The sequence below is a fragment of the Acomys minous genome (assembly GCF_964271855.1).
Source record: "Acomys minous genome assembly, chromosome: 11".
NCBI classification, from domain to species: domain Eukaryota; kingdom Metazoa; phylum Chordata; class Mammalia; order Rodentia; family Muridae; genus Acomys; species Acomys minous.
In genome coordinates, this window is record NC_140492.1 from 110,605,379 (window position 1) to 110,622,888 (window position 17,510).

Here is a 17,510-nt window from a genome sequence, read left to right on the forward strand (position 1 = left end):
ACCAACTGGAGGAAGAAAGGAACCACTGAGAGGCAAGCCAGGCGTGGAGAAGGCCAGTGGTGAGGAGGAGTAAATGCGAGCCAGGTGTAAGGACACATATGGATGAAGGTACTATGACAATACCTAGCCTGTTAGGTAAACTGAAGCCCCAACCACATCCTGCTCTAGGGTCTAGTCGGCCAGATCTCCCCTACACTGCAGACTTGGACCAGCACGCACATCACCTCTGTCCTTCTAACTGTATTCCATCTGAGCCATTCCCAACCTCTAGGCCCAATCTGCCCGAACCTTCTCTGTCCACGTGAGACATGGAACAAAAGGAGTCCACAGCCCCAGAGGTTGTCGCAAATCTACAAACAATATGAAATGCCAGGCCAGTCTCTCCTCTCTATAACCTACCAGTCCTGTGGAAATGTTCACCAATGGGAAATACCTGGATGAACCCGAGAACAATCACACACTTTATCAAAGAATTCAAGGGATCGAAAGAAGACACAAAGAAACAAGGAGAAAGAACTTAAGGAGAATGAGCTTGTGAGTGACGCCCAAGAAAACACAGAAGATAGGCTGGTGGACATGGCGAAGGCACACCTCCAGCTTTCTAATGATTCACTAGAGAGATAGAAACACTGAAGAAGTCTCAAGCTGAAATGAAGATGGAATTGAAAAGTCCAATAACTCAGGTAGAAAACTGAAAGGCAAGCGTTGCAAGTAGAACGTATCAAGAAAAAGACACCGTACTGAAAGACAGAGTATCTTTCAGTATTCAAAGATGGAGCATCTACACCAAATAAACAGGAGTAGAACAAATCCGTCAAACACTAGAAAGGAACAACAGGAAATGTGGGACATCAGGAAAAGATCAAACATTCAGATTATACACACAGATGAGGGAGAATTCCAAGTTCTTAAGATCATAGAAGAAAACATTCCCAAACTAAGGAAAAACACACCTATATAGAAGAAACAAGCAGCACACAGAGCACCAAGCAAGACCAGAAAAAAAGATCTTCACAGCATATCATAGTTAAAACATTAAGTATATAGAACAAGGAAGTGTACTGAAATCTGCAAGGGAAAATACACAAAGCTCATATAAAAGAAAACCCACCAAAATAATAGCTGATTTCTAAACGAAAACTCTAAAAGCCAGAAGAGTCTGAAGCAATGCATTCTAAGTCCAAAAAGACCATGAAGACAAGCCTAGACTAATATACCCAGCAAAACTATTGCCAAAGTTGAAGGAGAAAAAAACTTCCCATGAAATAAATAGCTTTAAATAAAATTATATCCAACAAACTAAACTTAAAGAAAATAAAGAAGTCAGCATTTTGGGCTGAAGAAAGGAATGATCAAAGCCAAGAGACTACAGTCATATTTACTAAAACACAAAATACTACTGAAAACACAAACAATATCACCAAAAATCAGCAACATGATTACTGAAATCAACACACAAATATTTCAATAATAACTATAAATATCAATAGCCTCATTTTTTCTAATCAAAAGACACAGGCTTACTGAAGGTTGGTCTTTTCGTGGATCAAGAAACAAAATCCATTTATCTGTTATCTATAAAAAATGCATTTAAAAGTCAGGTGCAGTGGTACATGCCTTTAATCTCAGCACTTGTGGAGGCAGAGGCAGGCAGATTTCTGTGAATTTGAGGCTAGCCTAGTCTACAAAATGAGTCCGGGACAGCCAGGTCTGTATTACACAGAGAAACCCTTCTCAAAAAAACAAAAAAGAAGGAGAAGGAGAAGGAGGAGAAGGAGAAGGAGGAGGAGCAGGAGGAGCAGGAGGAGGACACAAGAAATGCCTTTTACCTTTAAAGATAGACACCACCTTATAGTAGAAGGATGGACAAAAGTACTCCAATAAAATGGGATCAGAAAACAAGCAGCCATCCCTATTCTAATACATAACAAAATAGACTCCAAATTAAAATTAGAAGAGGTAAGTTAAGTGACACTTAATAAGGGAACTGTTAACTGAAAAGAGATTGCTATCTTAAATATATATATGCACCCAACTCTGGTACAACCACTTTCATTTAAAATGCACTACTGGATTTAAAGACACAGATGAACATCAACACATTGTTAGTATAGATTACAATACCCCACCTTCTCCAGCAGACAGGCCATCAAAAAAAAAAACAACATCATCATCAAATGAACTTAGCAGATATCTACAGACTATTCCACCTAAGGAGCAAAGATACACATTCTACTCAGCAAAACTTGAAGCTTCTCTAAAACAGACCACATCCTGGGACACAAAACAAATCATTACAAGTTAAAAAAGACTGGAATAACACTGTGTATCGTCTGATTGCAATGCAGCAAAATTTAAAATTGACAACAAATAAGTCTCTAGTAAATATACAAACTCATGGAGATTAAGCAACTCATTACTGAATGGGCCAAAGAAAAACCAAGAAATAAAATTTCCTGGAACTAAATGAAAACACAACACAACAAAACCTCTGACACATCAAACACAGCACTACAGGAGAAATTTATAGCTCTAACTGTCTATAATAAAGAAATCAGAAAGCACAAATAAATGACTTACTGATAATAACTCAAAAATCTGCAAAAACAAGAGCAAATCAAGTCCAAACCACTCAATGGCCAGAAGTAAAATTCAGAGCAGAAATTAATGAAATAGAAACAATACAAAGAATCAACGAATCAAAGAGCCTGGTTTTTGGTTTTGTTTTATTTTGTTTGTTTGTTTGTTTGTTTGTTTTTATGGGATTGACAGACCTTTGTCCCAACTAACCAGTAGAAATAGAGGACCCAATTTAACAGAAATCAGAAATGGACAGGAAAACATTACAACAGACACTAAAAAAATTCAGAAAATTATAAGGGAATATTTTAAAAACCTGTACTCCATTAAGTTGGAAAACCTAAAATAAATGGATGAATTTCTAGATTCAGCCAAACCATCAAAATTAAACCAGAAGAAGTCAACAGCCTAGACAGACCCACAACAAATGGGAAGAAGACTGGAGCAGTAACTAAAAGCCTTCCAGCTACAAGGGGTCCAGGGCTAGACAGATCAGCAGAATTCTACTGTTTCAAAAAAGGCCTACAGCCAAATCTTTGTAAACTATTTAAAAACACATAGAAGGGACACTCCAAAACTCCTATTAAAGTCAATATCACTCTAATACCAAAACAAGGTAAAGACAGGACAAAAAAGAAAACTCTTGGCAAATATCTCTGATGAACATAGACTCAAAATATGCTCAATAAAATACTAGTAAACAGAATACAGACACACATCAAACATCATTACTCAAGCATCATCAAGTTGGCTTTACCCTTGAAATGTAGGAATGGTCCAACATATGCAAGTCAGTGAATGTAATAAACCACATAAATGGACTTAAAGAAAAATAATCAGATGATCAGTTCAGTAGATACAGATAAAGCGTTTGACAAAACCCAATATGACTTCATGATCAAAATCCTAGAGAATGTAGGGCTGGAGGAAATATACCTCAACATAATAAAAACCACATATGAGCTAGAATGAGCCTACATTATCTAAATGAAGAACAGCCTGAAACAATCCCACTGAAATCAGGAACAAGACAAGGTGCCCACTTCTTCTCAATATTGTGCTTGGTGTACTATCTGGAGTAGTAAGGCAAGACAAGGAAATTACGGGATAAAATAAAACTTTTAGAAAAGACGTCAAACTATCCACATTTGCAGGTTACATTAGAGATCCCCAAAAATTCTACCAGAAAACTTCTCAAAACAATAAAAAATAAATTCAACAATTTGGAAGCATACAGAGTCAACTTATACTAATCAACAGCTGCTCTAGACCAACAACAATATAGACAGAGATTATGGACACATTCCCATTTGCAGTAGCCTCCAAAATTAAAATTAGCTATCTAGGATTAAACCTAACCAAGAAAGGGAAGAACTTTAAACCTCTGAAGAGAGATAAAGACACTAGAAAATGAAACGACAGCCAATGCTAATGGCTTGGCATGATTAATATTGTGAAAATATCCATTTTTACTAAAAGCTACTTACAGAGTCAACGCAACCCCAACCAAATATCCTCATCTCACTCTTCATAGATATTTTAAAAAAAAATGTCCCTATGGTTCACATGGAACCATAAAAGACCCCAGATAAACAAAACAATTCCGACCAAAGAGAACAATGGTGGAGGAAACACCATTCCAGATCTTAGCCATGTTACAAAGCCACGGCAGGAAGAGTATGGTACTGGCACAAAACCAGATGTGTAGACCAATGGATAGAAAGTGAAGACCCAAACATGACTACTCATAACTTCAGCCACTTACTAGTTGATGAAAATGCCAAAAACAATACACATGAGGGGGAAAATCATCCTCCATCAACGGTGCTGAGAAAACTCAATGCCCACATGAAGAAATTAGGCTAGTATCTATCACTTGGCACAAAACTATCCCCTAATGGATCAAAGACCTAAATGTGAAACCTGGAACCCTGAAGCTGCTAGAAGAAAGCATAGGCAGTGCCCTTCACGACAGGACTAGGGGAGGACTTTCTGAATAGGGCTTAGTTTGCTCAAGAATTAAGGCCAACAATTAACAAGTGGGACCTCACAAAATTGAAAAGCTTTAGAAACTGAGTGAAGAAGCTGCCTACAGAAAGGGAGAATATCCTCCCAGCTATACATGACAGAGGATTTATACACAATATATAATCATAACACTTGGGAGGCAGAAACAGGCAGATCTCTGAGTTCAAGGCCAACCTGGTCTACAGAGAGAGAGATAGAGTTCCAGAAATTTTGTCACCCCCCCCCAAAAAAAAGTCAAAAATGGGGGGGGGGAGTACCTAGGAATTAGGAAATGCAAATCAAAAGAACTCTGAGATTTTGCTTTTTAACCCCAGTCAGAATGGCAAAGATCAACAAAACAACTGACAACAAATACCGGAGAGGCCTGAGGAAAAGGGAACCCTCGTTTACTGCGGGTGGGGTTGCACACTGGTGCAGCCACTATGGAAATCAATGTGGAGAATTCTCAAAAAGCTTATCTCTCACAAATAACACCCTAGAAAAGACAGATGAAGGAATTATCCAAAAAGATGTGTGAATTAAATGTTAAACAATTATAATACCCTTAGAATATAGTTGTAATCTCATGACACTTTGATAGTCGGTATTGTCTTAGGTCATTAAATTCTGATGTTTTCCAAACATAAATCTTTAACCTATTATATTCAGGCCTCCTCTATCACCTCCAACTGTTTCCTTGAAAGAAGCAATTATTCCATTGCTGACCTTGGAAGCTTATCAGGCAATTACGGGTCCACTAACTCAGTACAGGAAAGCTGCGGCAAGGTGCAATTCCACTAAAAACCAGCAGGCACTTTGTGGGGTTTCTGAAACCTTTCCTTAAATACAACAGAATGACACAGATGTAATCCCTTGCCAGGGAGTACAAATGGATCCCATTACATTGTCATGCCAAGCATAATGTATTATCACAATTTCCTGGAAACTCTTCAGGCTTTTTAAGCTTTTGCCTCACTAATTACTCTTAACAGTGAGTGGAAAAGTTATCTGTTCTTTCTCATAATTATGCATATCTCATTAGTACATAATATTTTTCCCACAGTATTATGACTGAAGAGAAACTATAGGGAATCCTGGACATGTACACAAGTCCCTCATGTCTTTCAGTTTTTACTCATAGTATGAGTCACAGTCTATCAATGACTCTTTGGTTTTGCTGGACCTGCCTCTTATTTAAGCTTCTTGGGTTGCTGACCTCCGTGCCAAGCCTGCGTCCTCCCCTCCCTTTCATAGGCACTGGTGAGCATGCTATATGCAAAAGTAAAGTAGGCACAAGCAATTCCCACCTTGAAGAGGTTTACTACACTCTTATTTGTTGAATAGATGTAGTTTGTATCCTGCAAAGCTTCCATGGTGCTTTCATACTCAAATTTATGCATTTCTATAGCTGTGGTTCTCAACTTTTGGAACTTTTGTTTTCTTTTTCAAGGTCTAATTGTTTATTGTCTTAAAGGCTCTTATTTTTTTTTTTTACTGTACTCAGTAGAAGCTCTCAACAAGAAGAGCTGAGGTTGGCAATCTGTTCCAGATGTTTTTCTTTGGCTTTCTTGCTTTCATCAACATAAAGAAAGATGAGATGCATTGCCTTCGAGAATGTGACTCCATCTAGCTGATTGTCTGACACTAAAAACCACATCAATCTTCTACATATCACATGAGAGGAAGATTTGGTAAAACACTGTATCGAATGCAACCAGTCTTCTGGGTTACTGACTTCACACAAGTGAATCTTTGGGTTCAGTCACTTTGCAACTTTCCATTCCTCCTTGACAATCTTTTACACACAGGGTACATGACCTGTGTGACCATGTCATCTAGCTCTTCGTAGGTCTCTTTTTGTTTTAAAACGTACTACCTTGAAATTCTGGTTTTGCTTTGGTCTTTTGAGTCTCACTATGAAGACTGGATTAGCCTAGAACTCACTGAGATCCTCACCACTGCCTCCAGAGTGCTGAGACTAAAGGCCAGTGCTACCAAGCCCAGCTGCCTTGAAATTCTTTATCTTTTTTTGGACAAAGAGCCCCACATTTTCCTTTTGCATAAATTTCCCATTTATAAGGCCAGTTCTTAGTAAAGACAAGTAGAAACATCTAAGTTCTTCCCCTGAATACAGTTGCCATTCATGTTTATAACTCTTACTGCAATTTTGACCCCTAGGTCTCACAGCCTCTCTCTCTCTCCTGCTTTCCCTCTTGGCACAAATGATGGGAACTACGGCAACACCAGCGAGCTACATGTAGCGTAAGTACCAAGAAAAATTTGGCACAATCAACCTGCAACTATTCACTGTACATGTATGCATGAATTTTGTGCACTTCTTGTCAAAGGCTCGCAGTCTCATCAGAGTGTAATGTACATGTCTTATCTGATCTATGTAGGGAAGAAGGGGAGCCTTCAGAACACTGGCTCTAAAATAGGGACCAGTGTCTTCCAGGTGGGTCTGTGAGGTAAAAGGCCTGGCAGCGTGGCACTACAATGACATAGTGGTTTTTAGGAGACAGAGCTAGTGGAGAGTCTTAAGTGATTTTAGACATGTCATTAAAGACGATTTTAGAGTTCTGGATTCCTCCTCCCTCTCTTTCCCTCCACACTCATGAAGTGATAGCTTTGTTTTTCCAATGTACTGTCTCACCACAAGCCTAAAAGGAAAAAAATGCTAATTGGTAATGAGCCAAAACCTCCAAAAGCGTGAGCACTAATAAACCTTTATTCTTTATAAGTTGGCTGTCTCAAGTATTTGCTGCAGTGGTGGAAAGCTAACACATTACAGAAGTGGGAGGAAATGCACGTGCACGTGGAGACACACAAGGACGCTGGCTATCTTCCTCATTTGCTCTCCACCTTATTAAGAGGTCTCGTCCTAAAGCTCCCCGATTCAGCTAGACTGGCTAGCCAGCAAGCCATACCCAGTTTTTTAAAATGTGGGTTCTAGACCAAACTCAGGACCTCATGTTTGCACGGCCAGCACTTTGCCAGCTGAGTCAGCTCCCTACCCCTTCGGGATTGTTTGCACTAACAGATGAATCAAAGAGTGAGAATAACTTTGCGTTAACAAATCTCAAAATAGATGCATGTATACACTTCAGGTGAAGGTTCACTGATTTGGATTTTGGGTGGGAGGCATGGGACAGTGTCTCATGGAGCCCAGGCTGGCTTTCAGCTTGCTATGGAGAAGAAGCTGTTCTTGAACTTCTGATCCTCCAGCCTCCACCTTCCGGGTGCTGGTTTTTAGACAATGCTCAGTTCTAAACTGTGTGGAGTAACCCAGGTACTTCGTGAATGACAGATATTCCACCAACTGTGCTATACTCTTAGCTCTAGTTATTCCGTTTCTTTGAGAAAGGATCTAACTCGGTAGTTAAGGCTTGCCTCCAAATCATGACGCTTCAAATTAAGATTCCTGAGCACCAGGATTCTAGGTTTAGGCCATCATGCATGGCTTAAATTTTTAAAGGTAAAATTAAATAATAAGAACAGTGAGTGTCAGCTAAACTTTCTTCTCCATCTGTGACAAGGTCTCACTGTATATGTCAGACTGGCCTGAAACTTGTTATGTAGCCCAAGTTGGTCTCAAGGGTTGTTGCTATTCTTATTTTAATTCTTTTACATGTATCCATGTTTTTACTTGCCTTTATGTATGTACATCCATGTACATGCAGTATTTGCAGAGGCCAGAAAAGGGCACTGGAACCCATGGAAATGCAGTTCAAAGATAGTTGAGAGCCTCCATAGAGGTTCTCGAAAACAAATGGAGGTCCTCTGAAAGAGCAGCTAAGTGTTCTCAACCATTAAACCATCTCTCCAGCTCCTGGTCTCAAATACTTGACCTACTGCCTCAGTTTTCAGAGAGCAAAAGTTATAGGCACACACCACCAAATACACTAATTTTCTTAGTTTTGAGATAGTGTAATTATATCAATCCCCCCTTGCTCCATTTTCTTCCTCTAAATCCTCCCAAATATGCTTCCTTCTCTTTCAAAATCGTGGTATCTTTTCATTGTTGTTACATGCACCTATGCATGTGCATACACATATATGTATGTCATATGAATATATATGATATACAAGTTGTCAGCAGATTGTAGTTAGAAATATATGTTTATGTATATATATGCATATACACGTATCATTTTTAAATAGTGAAAACTACTTTTAGAGGAGAAATTTCTCACCACCAATTAATATATATGAAGGAAAATAATTCCAGCTCACAAAAGAATAAAATATGACAGAGACCAGTGTTTCAAAGCTGCCCCAAAACAAAAAGTAAACTTCATTTCACCTCACTAGTTACAAAAAAATACTTCCATTACATAATAAACGCTTTAGTTTGTTTTTATTTTAAGCTTATAATTATTTCAATTCTTATATTTACCCATAATAAAATATATTTTATAAAAATATGTAAACTTCAGCCACTGAAGTGGGGAATGGGTAACTGAAGTAAGTTTTACTAGTTCTTGATGACAGACACTCCCATGTTACTAAAGCAATCTGTTGGGAATTGGGCGTTCTTACAAAATACAGCCAAGAATAGCAAACTCTGCAGGGCAGATGATCCTTTGCTTGGAGACTCACAGCACTACCTATGATAACTAAGGGCAACGCACACTAATAGTAAATAGACAAGGACTGAAAAAGCAATTAGCACTTCCACTGACAAGCTTGAATAGGGCGGAAGACAGTATACAGGTAAATCAACCTTTTATAAGGTCTGACAGCCAGCCAAAGAAAACAAAAATTTCACAAATATTATTAACAGCTTGGCACAATAATCACATTTAAATGATGTTTTTCTCTTGGTATCTTGCCCACTGAGGTAATTCTGACAGCTTCATTAGTGCTTTAATTTTCCACACTTCACTATTACATGCAAGATGCTAAGACTGTCCTTATCAAGTTTAACACAAGCAAGAAGTTGTGACTAAAGGGCTAGATAACTCGGTAAGACAACTGCTAGATTCAAGTCAGATGCCTAACGGATGGAGGTGTTACACTCAAGAGTTAAGGAACAGAATAGCAGGGGAAGCTCTGAATATGCCTCACAGTGATTGTGCCTTCTTTGTCCTCTTAAGTAGTCTCTCTACTGCACTTGACACTGTGGACTCACACTTAACAAAGAGAACACAATAAAAGTGATGGGGCATGTCTGGATCCAGTTAAAAGACTGCATGTCCTTTCCCAACTCTTGACCTCTGTTTTGATGACATCAATTGCCACTCTACGGGGAGGTACACAAGGCAAGGAACACCAGGCCGACTGTGGTTAATCGCTCATAAGAAACTGATAAAGCCAGGTGTGGTGGTGCACGCCTTTAATCCCAGCACTCGGGAGGCAGAGGCAGGCGGATCGCTGTGAGTTCGAGGCCAGCCTGATCTACAAACTTAGTCCAGGACAGCCAGGGCTACACAGAGAAACCCTGTCTCAAAAAAACAAAAAAGAAAAAGAAACTGATAAAGTCACACCCATCTTAGTTTCTCAGACAAGCTGTGCCTTCACTATATTGTAGCTGAGATCTTGCCTCTTAAGAACCTAAAATCTGAGAAGTAGTTAAGCTTTGTTAATATTTCTAGCTTATACAAAAGTTAAGATAGCAAATGTTTTATGTCATTTACTTAGGAGTAGTTATATGCCAATAAGTAACTAAAGCAAAATTTGAGGAACAGAAAACCAGAACACACCATCATGTAACTTTGGCGAATGGTTAAGTACGAGTGCACAAAATCAGAATAACCCATGGACAAGGCAATGCTAGAGGGGAGAAAGACAGGCATGGTAAAGAAGGCTAAGAAGAAGCTCCATCTCAGGGCGTTCTAACTCTAAGCCCCCGTGTGAGTCCATTATAAATAAACCTTCCCCAGGCTAATGACCCATGATTTTGCTAAAATAGGGGGACAAGGATGTGTCTCAGAGACACGGTACTGGCATAGCATATGCAAAGTCCTGAGTTCAGTCCCCAATACCACAAAAATAAAAAACAAAAGGACTCTGGCTTCCCCCTCTACCTTTTGGTTATGGTATCCAAAACTACACCAATAGAAAATTTCTGTTACTTTCCTCATTCTGACCTAATACCTGACAGAAACAACTAAAAGGCAAGAGTTCACTCTGCCTCAGCTTCAGGGGCTATCAGTCCATCATCAGGGCAGGGAAGGTGAGGGAGCTGGTGCATCCACCCAATGGTTCCGCTCTTTACACCTTGTCAGATAAGAACACAGAGCTCAGGTTGGAAGCAGAACTAGGCTGCAACACTCAGAGCAACATACTTCTTCCAGCCAGGCCTTCTGTATTAAAGATTCCACAACACCCTAAAGCATTCCCACAAGTTGAAGACAAAGTTTTCAACATACAACCCAGTGGAGATACAGTTCTCAAACTGTAAAAGTTAATGGCAGGGTAGAGGGACATCATCATGATGTCATCAGTTCTTGTTTCTGGACAGATGTGATAGACAGGTGTGGGTAAAATGGCTTTGGCTGGGCCCTGAAAGTTGCTCACACTACATTTTATTTTTAATTCATTTGTTTTGCATTGGGAAGAATATGGAATATCTCATGGCACTCCTGATAGAAAGTCCACTGAAGTGATCTATTTCATGTGTGAATTTTAAAATAAAGTTGGAATTTTCATACATATATATAATAAGATCATATCACATTCCCCATAGATTCCCTTCACCATATGCCTCTCCCATCCTCATGGTTTTTTAATAAGACATAAGTCCAATTAATGCTTCCCATGAACACAGATATGGGGTTTCCCATTAGGCAACCCACCAGTCACAACATCCCCAAAGGAAAAATGGCTTTCCACATCCAGCAACTATCACTGCCAATAAACTCCTTACTAATGGGTGGGGCCTTGAGCGCTCCTTCCCTTCTATGCTGGAATTCTGACTGCAGGATCTTGTGTAAATCTGTGCAGGCAATCACAGTCGCTGTCGTGTCATGGTCAGAAGGAAGCACCTACCAGCTCATCTCCCTATTCTCCCGTCCTATGTATAAGCTAAACAAATGAATGTCAATTTTCGCTTATAGTCATGTCACTTGTTTTCCAAAATTCCTAGGCAAGGCTTTAAGGTATTCCCAGAAAAGTGTGGAACAATCTGAGATCCTAGCAATCCCTGGAAAAGGTAAGCATCAAGTAGATGAAAACCAACAAGATTTAAGCCCTGATACATTTTGAGATTTTATGACAGGGCTTGAGATTTTTATTTTCCATTTCCTATTGGTTGAAGCTCGTTATTGGGCATAAACATAGGCAAGTTCTCTGCCATTACACTACATCCTCAGCATACAGAATGGATTTAGTAAGTTGTTTCCTGCATTATTTTTAACGTTTATTTGTGTGTTTGTGTTGTGTATCTGCTCTGTGGAAGTCCTAGGAAAGCTTGTCGGAGTTAGTTTTCTCCTACCATATGAGGTCCAGGATTCAAAAACAGGTCATCAGCCATGGCAGCAAGCCCTTACCCACTGAGCCACCTCACCAGCCCTGTTTCCTATATTTTGATGGTCACTTTCCAACTCTCTCTCTCTCTCTCTCTCTCTCTCTCTCTCTCTCTCTCTCTCTCTCTCTCTCTCTCTCTCTTTCGAGATAGGGTTTCATTGTGTAGCACTCACTCTGTAGAGCAGGTTTGCATCAAACTCAGAGATTTGCCTGCCTTTGCTACTTAAGAACTGGGATTAAAGGTAAGGCCACCACTGACCAGCCCCTTTCCAACTCTTAAAGCAAAACATATTCAGGCTGAAGTATGGATTCTGCAGTATCTGAAACAAAGCCAGACGTCTCTGCCTGATCCTCAACACTTACATAAAACCCAGGTGTGGTGACCTACTTCAGAAACCCTGGTGCCAGAGTGGAAGAGGGCAGGTTAGGCAAATCCCTGAAGCTCATTGGCCAGCCAGTCTAATTACTCAGTGAGCTCCCAATTCAGTGAGAGATCCAGCCTAAAAGAACTAAGGGGGATTATTAGTAAGATACCCAATGCCTACTTTTTAAATTTTAAGCTTATTTTTAAAAACATTCACTTTACATCCCAATCGTGGCCCCCTCCCTCATCTCCTCCTGGTCCCATTTTCTCTCCCTCTTTCCCCCTCTTCGTCCTCAGAGAGGGGGAGCCCTCCTCCCCTACTAACTGACCCCAGCCTATGAAGTCTCATCAGGACTGCCTGCACCCTCTCCCTCTGTGACTTGGTAAGGCACCTCACCAGGTCAATGTCTGCGTTTAGCCTCCATACCAGTGTGTATTTGCTCTTAACCTGTCTAAGTTACAGCAATCGTATGTCTGCCTCTATTAACCTTACTCCTATTTTTTCACTTCTGTGGCTTTACAAAAGAGAAGCATGAAGACTTTAGAAAGCATGTACACACAGACACAGAATAAAATATAATAAAAAATTTAAATAAATTACCATAAACAAGATCACATAATGAGTAGTGGTCAATGTAAGTTATTTTCTTAATATAGGGTTTCTTTTCCTACTAAGTTCTACACACAGATGAAAGAACTGAAGTCTGCAATTACTCAAAAGTGATTAGCATAACTCAACATGTTTCACTCATAGTATTCTATAATAAACTGCACTTACTGAGACATAGACACATTATAAATTCTAAGCAATTTCATTAATTTTTAGGGCATTACACAGGTAATTCTGTTTATAAAGTCAATTATTGGAACTGAACTTTCTTTTTCAGGTGACTGCTAAGCCAATCAAATAGTATGTTAAGAGGCAATGATCAGAACTCACAATGTAACAGTTACTGGCAGGAGGACAGCAGGGAGTCGCCCGAGCTGATCGGCCTCCTAGAGTACTATAAACAAGGCTCCAATGGTAAAACCCTCTGATCAAACAATTGATTAGGTATGTGCTAGGATGCCAAGATAGCCAATTAAGCAAGTTGTGTGATAGCTCAAGGCAAATTACACTTATAATACAAACAATATAGCTGGAAATGTGGTCCGTGACTTCTCAAAAACCAACTATTTAACACCTAGAGAAGTTACCACATTACTGGAATAAGACCTGAACACCTCACAAGTGCACAGCATTCAGCTGTGACAGCCTTCATTCGTACACAAGTCTGCCTCTCCAAACTTTCCTGGGACTACAGACTGTCTGACTTAATTATGTGAAAGTGTGGGAGGAAATCCAGTCACCATCCTCCTTTTACACAGGTAACTGTGGCCTGAGGGGATAATTAATGTGCTAATTCTCTCCGCTCCTCTCTCCCTCCCTCTCCCCACCCAACACCACTACCACCACCAACAAAGTCAGAGTCTATGAAGCCTCCCGCTCTCACGTAGCCAAAGCTGCTACATGTGTAAGTTCTTGATGTTAAAGTGCTATGATACCTATTGAGAATTTTTCAATCTGCCATAGGGAAATCAAGTTGAAATAGATAAGCCCAAGACTTTAGAGTAAATGCATATGTTCAGAAAGGAAAAGGGGTTTGTTCCTGAACAGTGAAAGAGAATTTCACAGAAATATGAGACGGCAATATAGTAAGTGCTAACCATGGAGACAAAATTCTTTATGGAATCCCCCAATTAGAAAATAATTTACTGTTGCTCTCTTGGATGATTTGATAGTCACTCTCTATATCATAGCAAAAATAATCTCTTATGTAAAGGACTAAGGAATTTACCAAGTAGTAAGAGTCTCATTTGCTCATTTAAATGGACACATTCATGTTAGTGTTCTTTTCCTCTTACTAGGGTGTATCTCTTGTGGCATCATTTATCTTACAACAGAGATGTCTTCACCTGCAGCTCTCAACTCTTCCTTTTAAGAGATTAGTGTCTGACAAGCTGATAAATCGCCTGACTTCTTACATACGACTTGTGTTTCTAACCCACAGAACTATAGACACACAGCAACACTCACCTGGATGTGGCGGCCCCTGGCTCCTCGCTGCTCAGCTTGCTCCCTCAGGTCCTACCTGGCCAGCCTCTCCTTCCATCCAGAGAAGGCTGGGGCCACCAGGCACTGAGTGGGAGGAGACTCGGGACAGGGCTGCCTCCTGCTCTGTGTTCTGTGAGGCAGGACAGCAGCGGCTTCTCAGGACTGGCTGTGGCTCTGTGATGGCTCCAGCACAGGTAGGCAGCTGCAAGCCGCCAGCCACCAGGAGGCAGGGCTAGACTTTCCTGGCTGAGCCTCACAGGAAACACGGAATTCATTTTTGGTACAAAAGGCGTACCAAGAGACTTACTTGTGTAGAATGGAAGAAGCTAAAGAGTTCAAAAAAGAAAAATTAACTCTTCTCGGTCACGTTTCAATTTTCAGTGAGTGTCTTGAGAGTATATTAAACATTAGATGAAAAGAATAGTAAGGGGTGCAGGGAAAGATATTCATCTGGAATAGAGTGCTTAAATTTTAAGTGAGGACTCTGGGCAATGTTTCCCACCACTAAGTGTGGGGCCCCAATTGTCAATGCATATGAAAATTTATCAAGGTAGGCCTGGGTGTATAGTTTAGTGAGACAGATATAAACACATATGGGCACACACACACCATAAAAAACAAAAAATGAAATATGCCTTCCCTTAGTGGCAACAGAGCAAGCAATAACTATAGAACCCAGGAAGCTCACTCATACTGTCTGACCACAAGGATTTTTCAGTGCTTATCAGAAAAACCATGTCCACTCCAACAGTCTCACGACCCCAGGAAAGGGCAGAAGGGGTAGGCTGCCCTAGGCCTAAGTCAAGGGCACCCCTCACCTTTGTCACCAATTCTGTCACCATTCCTCCCACAGCCTCCCATGTGCAGCTTCTTGCTATTCCACATTAGAGCTGTCCTGACACAGCTATTGTTTCCTAGCTAAAATGTAAAGGATTCCAGGAAGAAAACTAGCCCATATTAGACACCCATCACCTCTGCCTTCTCTTGAAGAAGACAGTGATCATCAAGCAGAAAAGAGCATTAGACTCTAAGGGCTGCTGGACACAAAAAGGGACTGGACACTTAGTCTGAATAAGGGTGTCCTTGAGTTCCATCAAATGCGTAATTTACAAAATGACAAATACTTAATGGAAAACTGATTTCTTAAATTCTAAGAAAGTGGTATTAATAAAGCAGAAAACTTGATTAAATAATAATCTGGGGAGGGAATTAAGCTCTGGGTTATTAAAAAATTATTGCTTTTAAATGGCTTGAAAGACAATAAAAATGACAATGTAAGAACAAGCAAAAAAATTAATGAAAGGTGAATACAAAGAACTAGTTATGGGAGCAAAGAGAAGCTTTTAAAAAAAAACAGAAAATTTCTATGAAACAACATAATAATCACTCCTGGATTACAAGGCCTACTCATTATTATAAAATAGAAGACTATTACGGAACTTGAGCCTCCTAGGCAATATGATGGAGAAAAGTTAATACGTTATTAACACATTACTCAAACTATAACCCATACTTAAGGCAAGTCTGTGGAATTTCCATTTGGACTGAACAGTTATCTTTCTCTCCTCATATATAATTAGAAGTCATGAAACTAGGAAAATGGTGAAGATTACCAAGATGCTAATTGGGCCACCTCAAGGGTATCTGCATAGGTACAATATAAATACTGGCTACTGTTTTTTTAATCAATCAATAGATTCAAGGAAGATCACGGTTATAGAACAGGACTGCAAGTGTCTGGAAATGCAATTATACAGTTCAGTCTGTTACATAAAAAGGAAGACAGGCAAGAGAAAGGCTGCCTTTAGTACCTCACGAAATACGCTTTTATGGTGAGTTAGAGAATCAATTATACCCTAATATCAAAATTAGCAGATGTCTAAACGTAGACCAAAACTATGTATAAATATACGAAGGTAATAGCAAGAAACTGTTATAGGTGGTTATTATGAAATGGGGATGGGAATTTGAAAAAAGGGGAACAGAAGAATATTGCTATTATAAATATTTCTTATAGAATTTTATTTCCTAATTATAATTTTTAAGGAAATTATTTAAACCTATACCTAGCGATGAGGGTTAATATAAAAAGACTCATAGTTGGTTTGTGATGTAGTGGGCTTATGTATCATTTCCAGCCTTATATTTAATTCAAAGATGCTATTTATAGTAATTTTTAAAGCAAAATCACAAACTTAGAAAGTAATCAGGATAGCTATGACTAAGACTGAGTGACGGAAAAAAATGAGACAAGCATTTACTATGAATACCCTTTGCAAACACACATCAGAAAATTAAAACACATAGATGTTGCAAATGATAATGCAAACATCTTCATTCATTTAATGTTTCCAAGAAGTGAGATTACAAAGTAAAATATTTTCCATATTTTATTAGTTGAAGCTCCCTTCTCGAGCTGTGAATGGTGCTGTACTACTCATCAGCTTTCCTCTGTTTCTACACATAAAGGGCCATACACTGATGCACTGTGATACATCTCCAGCTGTCATCCTTCTTCTACAGGCTCAGTACATTTTTAGCCAATCTATTCTTCCTTTGTGATTTCTGTCCTCAGAGCTTCAAATCAACCTAATTCCTAACTAAAAAGATTTTTTTTATTCTATACTTTGTAGTCTGGGCTTTTTAAAATAAGGATAAAGCATTTTTCAAAGTTTACATGGAATTATTTTTTAATATGGCATGGAGTAGGTAAATCCAAGATATAAAATGAATGAACATGACAGGATTCTTTCCCCTAAATGTAAAACATAAAAAATTATAATGAAACTGACCATTCTGTTTGTTAATAAGTAGGTTATATTCTGAGACTAATTTTCATTGTAATGTCCTGGTATTAATGGGTGTTATACATTAATATTTGCTTTGTTTAAAACTTCTTGCCCACTGCATTGATTTCACAAAATAACAAAATTTCCAAATATGAAAGCTAGGAACTGTAATATGCCACAAGAAAAATGAAAAATGCTGTTGAAAAAC

General features: G+C 39.2%; 1 protein-coding gene across 2 annotated transcripts in view; it reads right to left on the bottom strand.

Annotated features, from left to right (window-relative positions):
* IL31RA (interleukin 31 receptor A) overlaps window positions 1-14,540 on the bottom strand; it is a 62,779-nt gene extending 48,239 nt beyond the window's left edge. Inside the window, exon 1 of one of the 2 annotated variants that reach the window (XM_084800765.1) lies at window positions 14,496-14,540. The gene's annotated coding sequence lies outside the window, so the exon portion shown is untranslated. The remainder of the gene's footprint in view (window positions 1-14,495) is intronic. The other variant, XM_084800764.1, reaches the window with a different exon arrangement.
* Between the last annotated feature and the right edge of the window lie 2,970 nt (window positions 14,541-17,510).